The sequence below is a fragment of the Rutidosis leptorrhynchoides genome, chromosome 2 (assembly GCF_046630445.1).
Source record: "Rutidosis leptorrhynchoides isolate AG116_Rl617_1_P2 chromosome 2, CSIRO_AGI_Rlap_v1, whole genome shotgun sequence".
NCBI lineage: Eukaryota > Viridiplantae > Streptophyta > Magnoliopsida > Asterales > Asteraceae > Rutidosis > Rutidosis leptorrhynchoides.
Genome location: NC_092334.1, coordinates 493,237,956 through 493,261,104, shown reverse-complemented (window position 1 = coordinate 493,261,104; position 23,149 = coordinate 493,237,956).

Here is a 23,149-nt window from a genome sequence, read left to right as displayed (position 1 = left end):
AACGCTCTTCCACGTGCAGGTCCGCCATTCTGATTCGGGCACTGGCTCTTATAGTGACCTTGTTTTCCACACCCAAAACAAGTAATGTTAGCCAAAGCAGTTCTATTTGCGTTGGTGGCAGGAGTCTTGTTACCATTTGCATTTGTAACGAGAGCCTTACAATCTTCAGCAAGATGTCCCTGTCTATTTCATTTAGTGCACAACACACTACAGTAACCAAAATGATGTTTGTGACAACGGTTGCATAAAGGACTTTGTCCTTTGTAACCAAAGCCTGAACCGCTACCCGCACCTTTCGTGGTTTCTTGTTTCTTATAAGGTTGTTGTTGGTTACCTCGATCATAACCTCCATTCCACTTTTTCTTGTTCCCCAATACCTTCACCTCAGTATTGAATGCTTTCTTGTCCAAAATGACCTGATCCATTAGCTCGTTTGCCATGGTTATAGCTTCATGAATTGTCTTAGGTTTCGATGCTGTAACGTTTGCCTTGACCTTTTTGGGCAAACCACCTTTGTACATTTCAATCTTCCGTGCTTCGGTTGGAACCAATTCAGGACATAGTAAAACTAATTCCATGAATCGCTGGTTGTAGTTGGTAATTTCAGTACCAACCACCTTCAAACTTCGTAACTCATCTTCTAACTTAATAACCTCATTCCTTGGACAATACTCGGTGATTATCATTGCTTTGAATTCTTCCCATGGAGTATCATAAGCTACATCTCCTCCTACCGCCTTCACATAATTCTTCCACCATGTAAGTGCACTATCTTGTAAAGTGCACGATGCATACTTGGTCATGTCTTTTTCATCACAACCGCTGATTTTGAACACCGTCTCCATCTTTTCTATCCATCGGGTTAAACCGATAGGTCCTTCCGTTCCACTGAATGATGAAGGTTTGCAAGCTTGAAACGTCTTGTAGGAGCATCCTACACGAGGATTTGGATTAACTGCAGTAGCTCTTGCAGCTTCGACCCATAGCATTCTATCGTTGACTCGCTGGTTGATGAAGTTCTCGACTTCTTGTTCCGTCATTCGGTTCAATCGCGCCATTACCTAATGAAAGAAAATAATTATTCACATGGATTATTATAGATGTAGTATGTATTTATAGTACATTTATAGCTTGTTAATAATATGAACCAGGTATTATTATAAAAGCCTTTTCTTCTTATTAGCGTTTTATAATTATATCTTGGGTAGTACCTACCCGTTAATGTTCATACTTAATAGCTTAGTACAGAATCAATTACTACAATCTAAATAATACTTAACCATGGAAAATTATTGCATTTCATACTTCGCTATTTTACATATGCTTATCTTACATCAAACTTTAAGCAAACCACACTAATAATATTATACAAAACATTATATGATTCCATGGCTTAATACGGCAGTGCATCGTTCGGTCTATTTTCTAGGGCGTTTAGTTCCAATGAATGGCCTAACGCTTATCCTAGCTGTCTGCCTACGTTTTGGCTGAGGAGCCGAAGAACTAGATGCGGGGATAGCACTAATAGGAATAGCGGGAATAGGGGTGGTAGTGTTGAGTGGAATTGGTGCTACGTCATTCTCACTAAGTTCGGGATTTGAATTTTCTAATTCATTCGCTTTTCGTTTCTTTCCTTGATCGAATTTTTCTTTCGTAATTTCTAGTATTTCTTCCTCGGGTTCACTTTCTTCTTCGGGTTCACTTTCCTCTTCGGATTCACTTTCCTCCTCGGGTTCACTTTCCGATATTTCTATAGTTGGTTCATCTGGAAATTGTGAGTCTTCCCCAAAAATACCATTTTCGTCATCGGATATGTTAATGACTGAAACACAATCTGAAGATTCTGATTCGGAGTCGCTGAATGTGATAATAAGTTTCGAGCCCGACATCTATCACACAACAACTAACCCATTAGTACTTACATAATATTTACATATGAATTTTTAACCAACAGTGATAAGCAATGGTTTTTTTTTTTTTTTTTTTTTTTTTTTTTTTTTTTTTTTAAATCAAACCCGGTCAAAGTCCAGACTTACTAATGTATCCTAACGACTTATCGGTTTAGACACACTAATGCAAACCTGGTTCGCTAAGACCACCGCTCTGATACCACATGTCATAACCCGTCCTTAACCATAAGAACGCGTTAGATAACGTATGATTTCATTGCGAGGTATTGACCTCTATATGAGACATTTTTGAAAGAAAACTGCATATATTATACATTACAAACCATAACCATTATTTTTGTTACAAGCTTAAGACAATAAAAAGAAGATTAACGTTTAGCGATAATCTTCGACTTACAAACTTTACAAATGATGACAACAACACGGTTTCTAGCATATTTTACAGTACAACATCTTGGATATGCAGTTTTATTTTTGACACAAACATGCGTACGCAAGATCCTGGTTAGATCCAACATGATGCAGCGGAAGCTTTAGAAATCACCTGAGAATAGACATGTTTAAAAAGGTCAACATAAAGTTGGTGAGATATAGGTTTAATGCCGGCTGCAATATATATATAGACCACAAGATTTCGTATATAATCAGTTTAATAAAAGTATTCTAAGTGGTTGAGCACTCGGTAACCATACTTAACATTTTCACGTCGCATATTCCCTTTAATATGAAATCTTACTACACCGTACCAAGTGTAGTCACAAAACGAAGTACTGTGCAACCGTTGAATACTGGTCGTCCAGTCCGGTTGGGGTTGTCAGGCCCGATAGATCTATCAACAGGATTCGCGTTTACAATACCGCTGTAAATATTAGTTACCAAGCTACAGGGAAGTATGCCAGTGGTACAACTCAACGTAGAATATATTTTTCAGTTACTTGTGTCCATATCGTAAAACATAAAATACATGTATTCTCATCCCGAAATATTTAGAGTTTAAAAGTGGGACTATATACTCACACTTGTCTTGATGATATATATAATTTGACTCGGTCTTCCGGTTGATATCACGGACCTATCCATATATAATATATCAATATGTTTTCATTTTAAACAAACGTTATATATATATACTTGTTATACTTTTAATACTTTGAATATTTCCTTAGTCCGAAAGTTAGCAGTCCGAGGTTAGCAATTCAATTTTTAATGGTTCATTTTTAGATGTTTAATATACCCGCAATGAATAAATACAACCCCCAACGAAATAAATAAAACTCCCGTAAAACCCCATCATAAATGTATTGGTCGAGATTAATCTTGACCCATGGTACCGGTGTTGTCAAATGACGTGTTGCGTACAATCATGGGATCTTATGATTAATCTTCTCGTGTTGTTTACGGGTGATCCTGAACCATATAAAATTGAATTATAAGTACATATATATAAAATATCATGTTATCTTAGAAGTATGTGATTTTATGTAAATTTTTCCAATGAATCCCGAAGTCATTTAAGCCTTGGATAACCAATTTTGTTTCGGTCATAGTTTCTTCGTTACAAGTCCGTTTTCGTTGATTCAACTTGCCATCTCCTTGGATCGAGTCCCTCTTTAAGACTATGAACTGTAAATACCTTAGTTTGTATTCAAAATCACACGGCATAGGTCAAACTTTAGTGAAACTTATGAAGCTAATCATTTTCGTTACAACAAAATCATTTAATGACCATTTTTCTAAAAATACTTATACTTTGAAAAACCAAGTTTTACCTTGTTAAATTAGCATATACATAAGTTATATTACAGGTCTTGAAGTATTTTAAAAGTTAAGTTAGAAGGATCTATTTAGTTTGCAAACAAGTTTGAAAACATTCAAACTATGTTCTTGTTGTTAAACTTGTATACCACAAAATATGATAGCTATATATATATGAATCGAATAAGGTTATAAACATATATTCTACCTCAAGTTCCTTGGATGAAGTTGCTGTAAAAGAGAAGTAAGAAGCTAGAATCAAAAGGGTGATAGAAGTGGATGAAAGATTGGTAGTAAGTTGGTGTTCTTGGAGGGTTTTCTTGAAGTGTTTTTGTATGGTTTTCTTATGGTGTTTTAGTATGGTTTTTGAAGCTAGATCTTCAAGGTTATGAGCTGAGGTGGTTAAGGTGTTTTAGGGTTCATAAGTATGTGTGTGTTTTGGCTAGATACTTGGAGTAAAATGAATCAAAAATGGGTTACTCCTAACCCTTTAAAAAACGTGAATGGGGGAGTATGGAGACAAAATTTCAAGTGATAATTTTATGTATCTAGTCCTAATTGCTTCCAAGTTCAATTACCTAGCCCTCATGGCATGAATAATGGCTGGTTAGGTGGTGATTTTGATGTGTATTTACTATTAGTAAATACGTATAGAAGCTTGGTATGATACGAGTACAAATACTCTAGGTATACGTATAGAAATTTTGTGAAAAATGGAATGAGGATTCAAATATAGCTATCTTTTGTGAATACACTTATATGATTTTATGTATTTAAGTTCTTAAAAGTGATTAAATACATTACTTATACAATATATGTATAAACATTATAAGTCTTAAGTATTTATGTCAATTAACGTTACGTATTGTTATCATTTTGAAAACTTAAGTTAGTAGTTTCAAAATATACTTATAACTTGTTGTTATTAATACAAAATGAGATATTAAAACATTTATTAATCATGTTAAATATGTATATATACATTTATATACACAAACGTACAATTATCATATATTGTATAGTTCGTGATATCATCGGTCAAACTAGACGGTCAAACGTTGTGTAAAACTCTTTTCGGAAATATAAATCTCGACAATTTGGATTGCTTATCATGTTGGCAAGGTTTAATTTATGTAAATATTAATCTTATAAGTATAGTATGATCGAAAAAGTGCGGGTCGTTACACCTTAGTCCGTAGTTAGCAGTCCGAGGTTAGCAATTCAATTTTAATGGTTCATTTTTAGATGTTTAATATACCCGCAATGAATAAATATAACCCCCAACGAAATAAATAAAACTCCCGTAAAACCCCATCATAAATGTATTGGTCGAGATTAATCTTGACCCATGGTACCGGTGTTGTCAAATGACGTGTTGCGTACAATCATGGGATCTTATGATTAATCTTCTCGTGTTGTTTACGGGTGATCCTGAACCATATAAAATTGAATTATAAGTACATATATATAAAATATCATGTTATCTTAGAAATATGTGATTTATATCATTTTTTCCAATTGATCCCGTAGTTGAAATGATCTAGGATAACCAATTTTGTTTCGGTCATAGTTTCTTCGTTACAAATCCGTTTTCGTTGATTCAAATTGCCATCTTCTTGGATCGAGTTCTTCTTTAAGACTATGAACTGTAAATACCTTGGTTTGTATTCAAAATCATACGGCATAAGTGAAACATTAGTGAAACATATGAAGTTAAACATTTTTGTTACAACAAAATCATTTAATGACCATTTTTCTAAAAATACTTATACTTTGAAAAACCAAGTTTTACCTTGTTAAATTAGCATATACATAAGTTATATTACAGGTCTTGAAGTATTTTAAAAGTTAAGTTAGAAGGATCTATTTAGTTTGCAAACAAGTTTGAAAACATTCAAACTATGTTCTTGTTGTTAAACTTTTGTACCACAAAATAAGATAGCTATATATATATGAATTGAATAAGGTTATGAACATAGATTCTACCTCAAGTTCCTTGGATAAAGTTGCTGTAAAAGAGAAGTAAGAAGCTAGAATCAAAAGGGTACTAGAGGTGAATGAAAGATTGGAAGTAAGTTGGTGTTCTTGGAGGGTTTTCTTGAAGTGTTTTTGTATGGTTTTCTTATGGTGTTTTAGTATGGTTTTTGAAACTAGATCTTCTTGGAAACTTTGCTGAATTGATTAAGGGTTTTAAGGGTTGTGAAAGAGTGTGTGTTTAACTAAAAATGAGGTTAGAAAATGAACTAGAAATGGTGATACTTATAACCTAAAAAAAACATGTATCATGTAATACATGATAAGATTTTTAGTTTGTAATTTTGTTAATTAGTCAAGTAATCATCCAAAAGTAATTACCTAGCTCTAAGGGCATGAATAATGGCTGGTTAGGTGGTGATTTTGATGTGTATTTACTATTAGTAAATACGTATAGAAGCTAGGTATGATACGAGTACAAATACTCTAAATATACGTATAGAAATTTTGTGAAAAATGGAATGAGGATTCAAATATAGCTATCTTTTGTGAATACACTTATATGATTTTATGTATTTAAGTTCTTAAAAGTGATTAAATACATTACTTATACAATATATGTATAAACATTATAGTCTTAAGTATTTAAGTCAAATAACGTTACGTATTGTTATCGTTTTGAAAACTTAAGTTAGTAGTTTCAAAATACACATATAACTTGTTGTTATTAATACAAAATGAGATATTAAAACATTCATTAATCATGTTAAATATGTATATATACATATATATACACAAACGTATAATTATCATATATTGTATAGTTCGTGATATCATCGGTCAAACTAGACGGTCAAACGTTGTGTAAAACTCTTTTCGGAAATATAAGTCTCGACAATTTGGATTGCTTATCATGTTGGCAAGGTTTAATTTATGTAAATATTAATCTTATAAGTATAGTATGATCGAAAAAGTGCGGGTCGTTACAATAACATCATTCGATTCATATATATATAACTACCTTATTCGAAGGTTTAAACTTGAAATCACTAGAACATAGTTTAGTTAATTCTAAACTTGTTCGCAAACAAAGTTAATCCTTCTAACTTGACTTTTAAAATCAAATAAACACATGTTATATATCTATATGATATGCTAACTTAATGATTTAAAACCCGGAAACACGAAGAACACCGTAAAACTGAACATACACCGTCGTAGTAACACCGCGGGCTGTTTTGGGTTTGATAATTAAAAACTATGATAAACTTTGATTTAAAAGTTGTTCTTCTGGAAAAATGATTTTTCTTATAAACATGAAACTATATCCAAAAATCATGGTTAAACTCAAAGTGGAAGTATGTTTTTCAAAATGGTCATCAAGACGTCGTTCTTTCGACTGAAATGGCTACCTCTTACAAAAACGACTTGTAACTTATATTTCCGACTATAAACCTATACTTTTTCTATTTAGATTCATAAAATAGAGTTTAGTTTTAAACTATATCAATTTGATTCACTTAAAACGGATTTAAAACGAAGAAGTTATGGGTAAAACAAGATTGGATATTTTTTTGATTGTTATAGCTACGGGAAATATTGTAACAATTCTATACAAATAATATCCTAGCTAACTTATATTGTATTATACATGTATTCTAATATATTATGTAATCATGGGATACCATAGACACGTATGCAAATGTTTTGACATATCATATCGACCCATGTATATATATTATTTGGAACAACCATACACACTCTATATGCAGTAATGTTTGAGTTAGCTATACAGGGTTGAGGTTGATTCTAAAAATATATATACTTTGAGTTGTGATCTTGCCTGAGACGTGTATAAACTGGGTCGTGGATTGATTCAAGATAATATATATCAATTTATTTCTGTACATTTAACTATGGACAACTAGTTGTAGGTTACTAACGAGCACGGCTGACTTAATAAACTTAAAACACCAAAATGTATTAAAAATTTTGTAAATATATTTTGAACATACTTTGATATATATGTATATATTTGTTATAGGTTCGTGAATCGACCAGTGGCCAAGTCTTACTCCCGACAAAGTAAAAATCTGTGAAAGTGAGTTATAGTCCCACTTTTAAAATCTAATATTTTGGGATGAGAATACATGCAGTTTTATAAATGTTTTATGAAATAGACACAAGTAAATGAAACTACATTATATGGGTGAATGATCGAAGCTGAATATGCCCCTTTTGCTTGGTAGCCTAAGAATTTCTAAACCGATCTACTAATTAACGCGAATCCTAAAGATAATCTATTAGGCCTAAAGAACCCCATCCAAAGTACCGGATGCTTTAGTACTTCGAATACGTTTTTATCATGTCCGAAGGATTTTCCGGAATGATAGGGGATATTCTTATATGCATCTTGTTAATGTCGGTTACCAGGTGTTCACCATATGAATGATTTTTATCTCTATGTATGGGATGTATATTGAAATATGAAATCTTGTGGTCTATTATTATGATTTGATAATATATAGGTTAAACCTATAACTCACCAACATTTTTGTTGATGTTTTAAGCATGTTTATTCTCAGGTGATTATTAAGAACTTCCGTTGTTGCATACTAAAATAAGGACAAGATTTGGAGTCCATGCTTGTATGATATTATGTAAAAACTGCACTCAAGAAACTTATTTTTGATTTAATATATTCTTATTGTAAACCATTATGTAATGGTCGTGTGTAAACGGTATATTTTAGATTATCATTATTTGATAATCTACGTAATTCTTTTTAAACCTTTATAGATAAAATAAAGGTAATGGTTGTTTTAAAAATGAATGCAGTCTTTGAAAAACGTCTCATATAGAGGTCAAAACCTCGCAACGAAATCAATTAATATGGAACGTTTATAATCAATATGAACGGGACATTTAAGTTGGTATCCGAGCATTGGTCTTAGAGAACCAGAAATTTGCATTAGTGTGTCTTATCGAGTTTTTTAGGATACATTAGTGAGTCTGGACTTCGACCGTATTTTCTTTAAAAAACGATTGCTTAACACTTTTGTTGGAAACTATATGCTATTAACATGTAAATATTATGTGATATATTAACCTCTTAATGTGTTTGATATTGTGTGATAGATGTCTACCACTAGTACAAATCTCATCAATTCACCTAATAATAATGAAGAGTCGAATATATGTTGGGAAGATTCACAAATTCCCGAAGAGGAACCGGAAGAAGAGGAACCGGAAGAGGAGGAACCGGAAGAAGAGGAACCGAAAGAGGAGGAACCGGAAGAAGAAGAGGTTCCGGAGGAAGAAATATTGATACCTATAGTAAATCGATTAAATAAAAGAATCCTCAACCAACAGACCAAAGTTAATAATGGTCAATGTTGTTTCCGCCGAGGAAGCAAAATATTGGGAAGATTATCAATTTTCCGATGAATTGGATCCCGATGAGGATTCCGATGATGTTATAGAAATTACCTCGACCCAATTTAATAAAGCGAAAGAAAATAATAATGGAAAAGGTATAAAAATAGAGAAACCCGATTCCAACCCCGATGAACTTTATATGTATCGGCAACATATGTATTTCCTAAAATGTAACAATGACTCGGGAACTTCTAAACCACCAGGTTTTTCTAAACCATTGTGGAAAACGATGGCTCGTATTAGAGGAACACCATATATTCCTAAAAAATTAGGAAAACGAACCAAGTCTTAAGAAGAAGAAACCAGTTATTCAGATTAGAGGGTTGTAATCATGTTGTGTATTTTATGTATTGTAGTGTGCTTTTACTTTTATGTTCTATGTAAAAATTGCTTGTATTGTTTGTTAATTATCTTTTACGAATCTAATCCTTGTCTATTTTACAGTATAAAAACAAAATGGAAGGTAAGGGTAAAACACCGAATATTTTAGAAGATCTACCAGAGGATATGATTGAGGAAATCTTGTCTAGAGTCGGTCAGAATTCATTAGCACAATTAATTATGGCAAAATTAACTTGTTAAACATTTGAAAGACTTTCCAGAAATGCCTTAGTTTAAAAAAGGCTTTCCTTTGATAGGTGGGGTATATCATATTATTGAAACCATAAGTTACACCGTGTTTTCTTTAAAGCGTTAAATGCAGGGAACCCAAATACAATTTTACGCTACGGGTTAAGAACCTATTTTGACTCAACATATCCCAACATAGGATTTCATGAATTAGAAAGAGCTTGTAACATGCAACAAAAAGAAGCATGTTATGCTTACAGGTTAGTGATGTTCGCTTCTTACCAAAGGAGAAAAAGAACATCGGATTGCAGCTTTTAAATAAAACCTTCCCACAAGTGATATATTCAGTAGTTGGGGTGAGAAACAAGGTTTTTAGATTATTACGGGGCTGTTGAACATTACGAAACCCTCGTCCTTTTGACGACATTACAACATGCTGCCTAGCCAATGGTCATAATGGTTATTTTCCACAAGACCAAGGATGGGAATTCGTCTTAGTAAAACCAGAATGCATGACTTGTTTCTGGACTTATGAATTACGTGTCTTTATATTCTTTGCTGAACAACTTGCGTATTAACTAGATTTATCTTCAAAACTGTCCTGTATCAAAGTGTACTATATTTCATGTTATATGTAATATAGCGATGTTGTAAGTTTGAAGAATATTTATATGTGATATATTATTATAATCAGTTTTTCATATGGAATTGTAGTAGTTGAATTTTATATTAGCTACTAAGCATGAACTTAACGAGTAGGGAGTACCCGAATTTAAACTTATAAAACGCTAATATGAAGAAAAGGCTTTTATAAACGAGTTCATATTATGCTACGAAATACTATTGACTACTCTTAATATTCTGTATGATTAACTCGATTCAGTTGGCTATTTTGAAGGAAATGGCACCGACTACTCGACACACCATGAATATGAGTGAAGAGGAATTTCGTACCTTTCTTGCTGCAAACATAGCCACAGTACAGGCTGCGCTACATACCAACAATAACTCTGAATCTAGCAATGCAGCTAACGGCACAAGAAATCGTGCAGGATGCTCCTACAAAGAATTCACTGCCTGCAAACCTTTGGAATTTAATGGAACTGAAGGACCAATTGGATTGAAACGGTGGACCGAGAAAGTCGAATCGGTGTTTTCCATAAGTAAGTGTACTGAAGAGGACAAAGTTAAGTACGCTACGCATACCTTCACAGGTACTGCGTTAACGTGGTGGAACACCTAGCTTGAACAGGTAGGACAAAATGCTGCTTACGCACTACCGTGGTCGGCATTCAAGCAATTAATGAACGAGTAGTACCATCCTAGAAACGAAGTCAATAAGCTCAAGGTAGAGCTTAGAAAGTTACGAACACAAGGGTTCGACATTACCATGTATGAACGACGATTCATAGAGTTGTGCCTATTGTGTCCGGGAGCGTTCGAAGATGAAGAAGAGAAGATCGACGCGTTTGTAAAAGGGTTACCAGTAAGGATTTATTGAGTTCACACGAGCCCGCTTCCATACAAAAGGCAAGTCGAATGGCTCATAAACTCATAAATCAGATTGAGGGAAGAATTAAAGAGCAGGCTGCCGAAGAAGCCAACACGAAACAACTCAAGAGGAAGTGGGAGGAAAACGGTGACAAGAGTCACCAGTACAACAACAATAACAATTATAACCACAATCGCAACAACTATCCCAACAATCGCAACAACAATCGCAACAATAACCGCAATCCTAACAATAACTACAACAAACATCCCAACAACTGTTGAGATTTAACAAGTTTTATAAGCCTTAAACCATTTTAAGAATATAACAAAGCGGAAGCATGTATATTACCAATTTTAACTTATTAATATTTAACAATTAAAGTTAAATCTCAATAAGGATCAAGTTATGAAATATGCTTACAATATAAAAGGATGTTTAGAGATTGTACCTACTACAAGTTAGGAGGTTAATAGATGAAGAAGGAGATTAGTAAGTGTGTAAAACTCCAAGCTTTTGATGTACCAACACCACCGTTAAGTTTTGTTAGGATTAACACACTTAAACACTTATAAAACCAAGCTAGAAACCTCTTCTATTTGCTGGGAAAATTTAGCCAGCAGCAACCTGGAAATGATGATGAATGCAAGCCTTAAAATGATGAAACCTCAAGAGATTATACCCCAAACTTGACACCAACACCTAGTACTTTGGTTAGGATTTGTTGACACTTAAAATTAGCTTCCAAAAGAGCTTGAAGAACTCCCTTTTGTGCTTCAAACCCCACGGCCAGAATACAGCAGCAGGATGCAGTTTTCTTTGCTAGTTCACTTGATGTAATTGCATGTGTATTATGACTTCTAGTCAAAGGACATGCATATATTGATGGAATTTAACAACTTTAATAAACAACATGTTCTTAAAATATACATATTCATAAAACCATTTTAATGATTTAAAGAAAGCGGAAGCATGAATATAAGTTCATGTTAATTCGTGTAATCATTAAGTTAAACTCCATATTAATATCAAGTCATGAATCATGCTTACATATAAAACAAGTACAAGAAGAAGATTATTACCTCCTCAAGTTAATTGAGGGTGATATTGAAGAACAAGAAGGTGATAGAACCTCAAGCTATTGTGTACCAACACCACCCTTAAACTTGTTAGGAATTAAGACCCTTAATCACCAATGAACAAGCTCAAAAACCTTTGCTCCTATACCTAATTTTCTGGACAGCAGTAGGTTGAAGAGATAAAGAGAATGCAAGCCTCAAAAGCATGAAACCTCAAGAGATTATACCCCAAACTTGATACCAACACCTAGTACTTATGTTAGGATTAATTGACACTTGAAAAACTAGCTTGCAAAGAATAAAATGAGCTTCCTTTTGACCCTCAAAGGCCACGGCTCCAATCAGCTGCAGAAGCAGTTTTTTTTTGCACTAATACTTGATATCTTTGCATGTGTGTTGTGGTATTTGGTCAAGGAGCATGCTTATAGAGACTTGGAAAAGTATTGTACATTCAATGAAGAATCTTGTGAATGCTCTTAAACTCCCCATGCCACTACAATTTAAACACATATAATATACTTGTGGAATATAAAAACTGAATTTATAAAATCAATTTTTTTTAACATGATTTTATAAAACACATTTTATAAACTTGTATATTATTTGTTATGTATATTTTGTAAAACCAATTTTATAAAATGTAACATAACTTTAATAAATTATTTAACCTATAAATAATTAAATCCTTGTTACATAAGTTATTCCATAACTTATATAAACATATCAAGTATTATTATTTAAGAAACCTTTTCCTTAAAATTCAAGTGTCGCGTATTTAATCAATGATCCAATCGTTAAGATTAAATACCTATAAGGTGTCGGTAAATTTGTTATTGGGTATGACCCAACTTGGATCATAACACATTAGCCACATTAATTTAATATGTCTCTCGGGCAAACGAAATACCTTCAATCTCCCACTTGCACGAGAAACATAAGAAATTAATGCAAGTGATGGATACCACCTAACGATCGTCCATCACCCCCAACATGTTATGACTTTGTGCCATTCAATAACATCATCCCTTTCGAGTTCCCATCTCGAATATGAATAGGTGAATCTTTCATTATTTCCTTTCATCCTAGATGTCATGTTAAATCCAAGAGACACAGATTGATCACTCTCTTCTAGATTTAACTTTATCAGGCCTTAGACATCCGACTCTCAACGAATAAGAGGGACAAATTCCATCTTGACTACATACGTCCTAAATATGTACCTTGCATTATACCTGAGCTCTTCCTTATGAACTACCATATTTCAGAATAGCGAAGGAAAGAATCAAGGCACAATACTTGGTAAATATCTGAACCCAATATGTATCTCAGGTCAGAGGATACAATGATATTCACCTTTACTCAAGATTACATGTGATCAACCACAAAGGCTCCATTTAGTAAATCTTGAGGGCGGGTCTTCCAATATTTGCACCCCACAAATATCTATGAACCTTGGTAGCAACCTTGCCCCACATTCAGTCCGTGAATGTATACCAATTCAAGTTCATAATAGTCTAAACCTCACACATGTTCCCACGAATGTGATCGACTATGGAATTTAGAATAATTACTTATTCATGGATAAAATATGCAAAATAAGAACATGACTCAAAATAAATTAATACCATAATTATATTAATGAGTTTGAACAATTTCGTTCCGTTACAATACTTAAAACAGATCATGACCAATCACTAGAATATCGAAGCCCTAAAGCACAAACATGTCCTGCATGTTTTGATCCATGTAAGAGCTTCGTGAGTGGATCCGCTATGTTAAGATCTGTGTGAACTTTGCGAATACATATCTTTCCTTTTTCAACTTCATCCCTTATGTAGTTGAATCTCCGCTCAATGTGACGGGTCTTTTGATGAGCACGAGGTTCTTTGATTTGAGCAATCGCACCCTCGTTGTCACAATAGATCTCAAGAGGGTCCTGAATGGAAGGGACTACTCCTAAGTCGTCGATGAATTTCTTCATCCATGCGGCTTCCTGAGCTGCTAATGAGGCGGAAATGTACTCTGACTCTGTAGTGGATAATGCAACAACATCCTGTTTTGAACTCTTCCAAGAGACCGCACCTCCATTTAACGTGAAGACATAACCGGACTGTGATCGAGAATCATCTCGATCAGTTTGGAAGCTCGCGTCCACGTAACCCTTTACAGCAAGTTCCTCCTCACCAGATCCATATATTAGAAACATATCCTTAGTCCTTCTAAGGTATTTCAATATACTTTTAACCGCAATCCAATGACTGTTTCCTGGGTTATTCTGGTATCTACTTGTCAAGCTTAGGGCGCATGACACATCCGGTCTAGTGCATATCATTGCATACATGATTGACCCAATAGCAGATGCATAAGGGACTCTCTTCATCCTCTCCTGTTCATGTTTCATGGTAGGGCACTGAGATGAACTGAGAGGCGTTCCTCTTTGAATAGGTACTAAACCACTCTTAGAGTTCTCCATCTTGAATCTTTTCAAGACCTTTTCAATGTATGCACTTTGATTCAAACCTATCAGTTTCTTGGATCTATTCCTGTAGATCCAAATCCCCAAAACGTATTGTGCTTCTCCAAGATCCTTAATGGAGAAGCATTTACTTAGCCAAGTTTTTACTCCTTGCATTGCTGGAATATCATTTCCAAATAGAAATATATCATCCACATATAGTACAAGGAACATGATAGTGCTCCCACTAGTTTTCTTGTATACACAAGCTTCATCACCATTTTTGATGAAGCCAAATTTCTCGACCTCCTCATTAAAACGATGATTCCACATTCTAGATGCTTGTTTCAATCCGTAGATTGACTTCTTTAACTTGCATACCTTTTTAGGATATTTCGGATCAACAAAACCTTCAGGCTGAACCATATAGACATCTTCCACAAGATATCCATTTAGGAAGGCAGTCTTGACATCCATTTGCCATATTTCATAATCATAATGAGCAGCAATGGCAAATAATATCCTAATAGACTTTAGCATTGCCACAGGCAAAAAAGTTTCATCATAGTCAACCCCTTGAGTTTGAGTGAAACCTTTTGCTACAAGTCTAGCTTTATATGTATCCAAGTTTCCATGTATGTCGGTTTTCATTTTGAAAAGCCATTTACAATCAACTAGCCTAGAGCCAGCAGGTTTTGCAACAAGTTCCCAAACTTGGTTGTCATACATGGATTGCATCTCAGCGTTCATGGCTTCCTGCCATTTATCCTTATCAATCCTTGATAAAGCATCTTGGTAGTTTGCTGGTTCATCCAAATCAACCACATAGCAACCATCCATTAGAAACCCATATCTCTCAGGAGGATTACTAATTCTACCAGATCTGCGAACATCTTGTGTATTTTGATCATCCATTTGATCATTCTCAACATTTTCATGTTGAGTGCTAGTATCAACCAATTGTGTATCATCTACTTGATCTCGAACCTCCTCAAGATCTATCTTCCTTTCACTATCACCTTCCATCAGGAACTTAGTTTCAAGGAATTCAGCCTTCCGAGCAACAAATACATTCTGTTCGGAGGGATCATAGAAATAATATCCTATATTATCCTTGGGATATCCTATGAAGATACACTTTGTGGATCGAGCATTTAACTTATTAGGGACGTAACGCTTAGGGTAAGCTTTACATCCCCATACCTTTAAGTATGATAGAGATGGAGGTTTTCCAAACCACATCTCGTGAGGTGTTCGTTCCACTTTCTTGGTTGGGGCCATATTTAAAATACGAGCCGCGGAGCATAGACAATAACCCCAAAATGATAGAGGTAACGAGCTTCTAGCCATCATAGATCGAACCATATCCATTAAGGTTCGGTTCCTCCTTTCGGAAACTCCATTCAGTTGGGGTGTTCCAGGAGGAGTGAGTTGCGAGATAATCCCACAACTTCTAAGATGATCTTGGAAAGCATCGCTTAGGTACTTGCCTCCTCTATCGGTACGAAGTACCTTGATTGTCTTATTGAGTTGATTTTGTACTTCGTTTTGATACTCTTTGAATGCTTCAAAAGTTTCGTCCTTATGTCTTAATAAGTAGACATATCCGAAACGACTGAAGTCATCAATGAAAGTAACGAAGTATCTTTCACCATTCCTAGTTGTGGGCTTAAAGGGTCCACACACATCCGAATGTATTAATCCCAATAAGTCCTTAGCCCTTTCGTAGGTCCCTTTGAAAGGAGCTTTAGTCATTTTGCCTTGTAAACAAGATTCACATACATCAAATGAGTCTAGTTCATTTGATTTCAAAAGGCCATTCTTTTGAAGTGTATGCATTCAATTCTTGTTTATGTGACCAAGGCGACAATGCCATAAGTAGGAATCACTCAAATCCCTTTTGAGTTTCTTGGTGCTAGTATGGTATATTGAGCTACTAGATGATGTGTCATCATGAATCAATTCATAAATTCCATTTGAAGGCGAAGCCTTAAAATAGAATACATTATCTAAATAAATGTGGATATCATCATTAACAAAATTAAGACAAAAACCACATTGTTTTAAACGGGAAACTGAAATAATGTTTCGACATAAATCCGGTGCATACAAAACATTGTTCAAAATAAGTTCTAAACCACTTGGAAGCTTTAATACAAAGTCTCCTTGAGCCTTCACTTGCACTTTGGCTCCATTACCCATAAAGAGACTTGATGTTCCCGTTTACTTGCTACTTCTTTTAAACCCCTGCAAAGAATTGCAAATGTGAGTTCCACATCCAGTGTCTAATACCCATGTATTAGAAGAAGTAATACTAAGCTCTATATATACCATATATATATTACCTGAGGTTTTCCCTGCATCCCTCTTTTCCTTCAATTCCTTAAGGTAGATCGGGCAGTTGCGTTTCCAGTGACCCATTTCACCGCAACCGAAGCATGGGTCTTCCTTGGGGTTTGCTTGTCCGGCAACCTTTTGCTTCTTGTTCTTGTTTTTGGTTGGGGTAACCATCCTCCTCTTTCCCTTGCCTTGATGGGTGGGTCCTTTCCTCTTAGCCGCCTTTGGCTTAGAGGTGTTATTACCTTTGGACCCACCATCATTGATCATTAGCACGGGTGAAGCCCTCTTACCCATGCTAGTTTCTGCCGTCCTAAGCATGCCATGAAGTTCGCCAATGGTCTTATCCATCCCATTCATATTGTAATTAATTACAAATTGGTCAAACCTCTTTGACAAGGAGTTTAGGATAAGATCCGTGGCTAGCTCATTAGATATGTTGAGATTAAGACGGTTTGTGCGATCAATGAGGCTTTTCATCTTAAGGACATAAGATGAAACGGATTGGGAGTCGTCCATACGACATGCATGAAGTGCTCGAACGGTCTCTAAGCGCTCGACACGTGCTTGTTGAAGGAACATCTCCTTCAATTGCGTGATCATGTCGTATGCAGTATGATGCTCGAAATCCTTTTGGAGTTCGGGTATCATAGTCCTAAGCATTAGGCAAGCGACTTGCACTGAATCGGCGCAATACTTATCTCAATAAGCCATGCCTTCCGTATCATCCTCGTCGGGTTGATCGGGAATGGGGTCCTCCAACACATACGCCTTATCCTCAAGTTTGAGGACAATCCTAAGATTACGGAACCAATCCATAAAGTTCGTATGGTTGAGTTATCTTTCTCGAGGAGAGACCATAACGATAGGTTGTTCAAGTTAATAGGTGCGTTTTGCAAGTTGTTATTATTGGCGGCCATCTACAAAATTTAACAAAGTTCATTTAAGTATCGATTTTAAGTTTAATAAACAATACCCTTTTAAATTTTAATTGACTTATTAAATATTAGAATCCAACGGTAAATCAAATTTCGGTTAGGTGACCTTTATCCCGTTATTTGATTTAGCTAGTTAGTCATTTATATGACAATTGCAATCCTTTTGCAACTTCTAAATTATGGGATCATGCAATCCTTTGGCATGGCATATTCATCCCATCAACGCCTATTTGTTCCTCATGCTTCGGTGACCCTAAGTTCATGATTCCCAAACCAAGTCGTCCTACTTATGTAAACGTGTAAATTTAACATCCAAGTGGTTAGGTGACCTTTATCCCACAAGTGTGCGAAATTTACCTCAATCATATTAGTTTGCTCACAACGGTTAGGTGACCTTTATCCCATTATGAGTTCCCTAATATTTTCAAGTGTCACACAAAAGGATGGCGTTTAACGTGTTTGCCTTGTCGATTAAGGGATTTTAAGTTTTCGTTAATTCTAGTTTAAAAAAACATTTATGCCATACACCAACATGCATTTAGTGTATGGTTCATTTGAAATCCATTTTCAAGTCTAGTAATTTTAGCCAATTACTTGATATAAACCATTTTATATATGATCCTTATCATGTTCTTAATAACCGTTTATTAATGTCCTTTTAGCCGTTTTTAATTTAGCCATTTAAATTGACGTTTTGCATGTCGTTAATAATTTAACCAATTAAATTGTAGTTATGCTTGTTGTTAACTTGAGTGATAACTTGTTGTAGTAACATACACAATCCACAATCATACAAGAAATATAACAACCACGCATGCAAACAAATGTGTTCACAATCAAGCCAATTTGGTAGACATTTGTTTAGCCGAAAACAAATGTCACCGGTTAAGGGTTATAACACTAAGTAGGAGATTTCAAAATCTCCCACTTAATCTTGCATCCAAATGCATCTTCCAAGTCTTCATCTTGTATCTTCATTTTTACAAAAAACATATCCTAATACATTTTTCTAGAAAATGAAAATACAACCTAATCTATTTTACATACCAAATATAAAATAAATTACATAACCAAAATAACAATATTACAAACCAACTTTAGTGAATATTACAACCACATGAATGAATTAATATTACATAACAAATGAATTATTAATAATCATCCAAACATGCAACCATTCAAACAAAAGGTCAAGGCTTGATTGTGAACTTCAACATGCAACAAATTTGACCAATTTGCAAGTTCCAAACCCATTTGGAACTCTTCCTAAAATCGGCCAACTATACCAACCCTCCCAAACCCGAAAGTTTTAGCATTCCATATTCATGCATGTACTTAGAATGCAAATATAGCGGGTTTAAAAGCCATATAAGAAGCATAATCCATAGACTTCAACTCTAGATACCATTGATGGAATTTAACAACTTTAATAAACAACATGTTCTTAAAATATACATATTCATAAAACCATTTTAATGATTTAAAGAAAGCGGAAGCATGAATATAAGTTCATGTTAATTCGTTTAATCATTAAGTTAAACTCCATATTAATATCAAGTCATGAATCATGCTTACATATAAAACAAGTACAAGAAGAAGATTATTACCTCCTCAAGTTAATTGAGGGTGGTATTGAAGAACAAGAAGGTGATAGAACCTCAAGCTATTGTGTACCAACACCACCCTTAAACTTGTTAGGAATTAAGACTCTTAATCACCTATGAACAAGCTCAAAAACCTTTGCTCCTATACCTAATTTTTTGGACAGCAGTAGGTTGAAGAGATGAAGAGAATGCAAGCCTCAAAAGCATGAAACCTCAAGAGATTATACCCCAAACTTGATACCAACACCTAGTACTTATGTTAGGATTAATTGACACTTGAAAAACTAGCTTGCAAAGAACAAAATGAGCTTCCTTTTGACCCTCAAAGGCCACGGCTCCAATCAGCTGCAGAAGCAGTTTTTTTTTTTGCACTAATACTTGATATCTTTGCATGTGTGTTGTGGTATTTGGTCAAGGAGCATGCTTATAGAGACTTGGAAAAGTATTGCACATTCAATGAAGAATCTTGTGCATGCTCTTAAACTCCCCATGCCACTACCATTTAAACACATATAATATACTTGTGGAATATAAAAACTGAATTTATAAAATCAGTTTTTTTTAACATGATTTTATAAAACTCATTTTATAAACTTGTATATTATTTGTTATGTATATTTTGTAAAACCAATTTTATAAAATGTAACATAACTTTAATAAATTATTTAACCTATAAATAATTAAATCCTTGTTACATAAGTTATTCCATAACTTATATAAACATATCAAGTATTATTATTTAAGAAACCTTTTCCTTAAAATTCAGGTGTCGCGTATTTAATCAATGATCCAATCGTTAAGATTAAATACCTATAAGGTTTCGGTAAGTTTGTTATTGGGTATGACCCGACTTGGATCATAACACATTAGCCACATTAATTTAATATGTCTCTCGGGCATACGAAATACCTTCATATATGGAATTGTGTTATAGAAAGCAACAAGAATAAGCATGGGAGGGTCTTTCTTGGGGTACAAAAATCTACCCACCATCACCATATTTTATAAATAAACTTTGTTATTTATAAAACTTTTATTAAAACCCATTTAATGTTATGCTACTTATATATTTTATAAACTTTTATAAAATATAACACAATATAATTATTTAAACCTATAAATAATCATATATAAATTATCCAAATAATTTATCTCAAGTGATAATATTTTAGAAAACCGATTTTCTAAAATCCAAGTGTCGCGTATTTATTTAACGATCCAATCGTTAGGATTAAATACATATAAGGTGTCAGTAAGTTTGTTATTGGGTATGACCCAACTTGGATCATAACACATTAGCCACATTAATTTAATATGTCTCTCGGGCATACGAAATACCTTCAATAACAACAACAACAACTACAACAACCATTTCAACAACAATAACAATCCCAACAACAACCACAATAACAACAACGGCAACAAAAACCAAAAACAGCCATGTCATAAGTGTGAAGAAAATCATCAAGGGTTTTGCACGACATTTTGCAATAGGTGTAAAAGAAATGGTCATATCGCGACAAAGTGTGAGGTCTACGGACCAAAGTTTAAGAGAACTAAAGGAACAAATAGTGTCGGAACAAGTAATGCCGAAACGAATAGTGTCGGAGCAAGTAATATCAACGTTTTTTGTCATAAATGTGGAAAACCAGGCCACATTATTATAAATTTCCCGAATCAGGGGAATACTAATGGGCAGGGCCGTGGAAGAGTTTTCAATATTAATGCGGCAGAAGCACAGGAAGACCCGGAGCTTGTTTCGGGTACGTTTCTTATTGACGATAAATCTGCTAATGTTTTATTTGATTCGGGTGCGGATAGAAGCTATATGAGTAGAGAATTTTGTGCTAAATTAAGTTGCCCATTGACACCTTTGGATAATAAATTTTTACTCGAATTAGCAAATGGTAAATTAATTTCAGCAGATAATATATGTCGAGATACAGAAATTAAACTGGATGATGAAACATTTAAGATTGATTTAATACCAGTTGAGTTAGGCAGTTTTGATGTAATAATTGGCATGGACTGGTTGAAGAAGGTAAAAGCAGAGGTCGTTTGTTACAAAAATGCGATTCGCATTATGCGTGAAAAAGAAAAACCTTTAATGGTGTACGGAGAAAAGAACAACGCGAAGTTCAATCTTATTAGTAGTTTGAAGGCACAAAAACTAATAAGAAAAGGTTGTAACGTCATTCTAGCACACATCGAGGAAGTTAAACCTGAAGAAAAGAACATCATTGATGTTCCCGTCGCAAAAGAATTTTCCGATGTATTTTCGAAAGAATTACCGGGATTACCCCCGCATCAATCCGTTGAATTTCAAATAGACCTTGTACCAGGAGCTGCATCAATAGCTCGTGCTCCATACAGACTCGCACCCAGCGAAATGAAAGAATTACAAAGTCAGTTACAGGAACTTTTAGAGCGTGGTTTCATTCGACCAAGTACATCACTATGGGGAGCTCCTGTTCTGTTTTTCAAGAAGAAAGATGGTACATTTAGGTTGTGTATCGACTACTAAGAGTTGAACAAACTTACCATCAAGAACCGTTACCCATTACTGAGGATCGATGACTTATTTGATCAACTACAAGGCTCGTCAGTTTATTCGAAGATCGATTTACGTTCTGGATATCACCAAATGCGGGTGAAAGAGGATGACATTCCGAAGACTGCTTTTAGGACGCGTTATGGTCATTACGAGTTTATGGTTATGCCATTTGGATTGACTAACGCACCAACTGTGTTCATGGACCTCATGAACCGAGAGTGTAGGCCATATCTTGACAAGTTTGTCATTGTTTTCATCGATGACATACTTATTTACTCGAAGAATGATCAAGAGCACGAAGAACATTTGAGAAAAGTGCTAGAGTTGCTGAAAAAGAAAAACTGTACGCTAAGTTTTCAAAGTGTGCATTTTGGTTGGAAGAAGTTCAATTTCTCAGTCATATAGTGAACAAAGAAGGTATTCAGGTAGATCCAGCTAAGATTGAAACCTTTGAAAAGTGAGAAACCCCGAAAACTCCGAAACACATACGCCAATTTTTAGGGCTAGGTGGTTATTACAGGAGATTCATCCAAGATTTTTCCAAAATAGCAAAACCCTTGACTGCATTAACGCATAAAGGGAGGAAATTTGAATGGAAGGATGAACAAGAAAAAGCGTTTCAATTGTTGAAGAAAAAGTTAACTACGGCACCTATATTGTCATTACCTAAAGGGAATGATGATTTTGTGATATATTTTGACGCCTCAAAGCAAGGTCTCGGTTGTATATTAATGCAACAAACGAAAGTAATTGCTTATGCGTCTAGACAATTGAAGATTCACGAGCAGAATTATACGACGCATGATTTGGAATTAGGCGCGGTTGTTTTTGCATTAAAGACTTGGAGGCACTACTTATATGGGTCAAAAGTATTATATATACCGACCACAAAAGTCTTCAACACATATTTTATCAGAAACAACTGAACATGAGGCAGCGCAGATGGATTGAATTATTGAATGATTACAACTTCGAGATTCGTTATCACCCGGGGAAGGCAAATGTGGTAGCCGACGCCTTCAGCAGAAAGCACAGAGAACCTA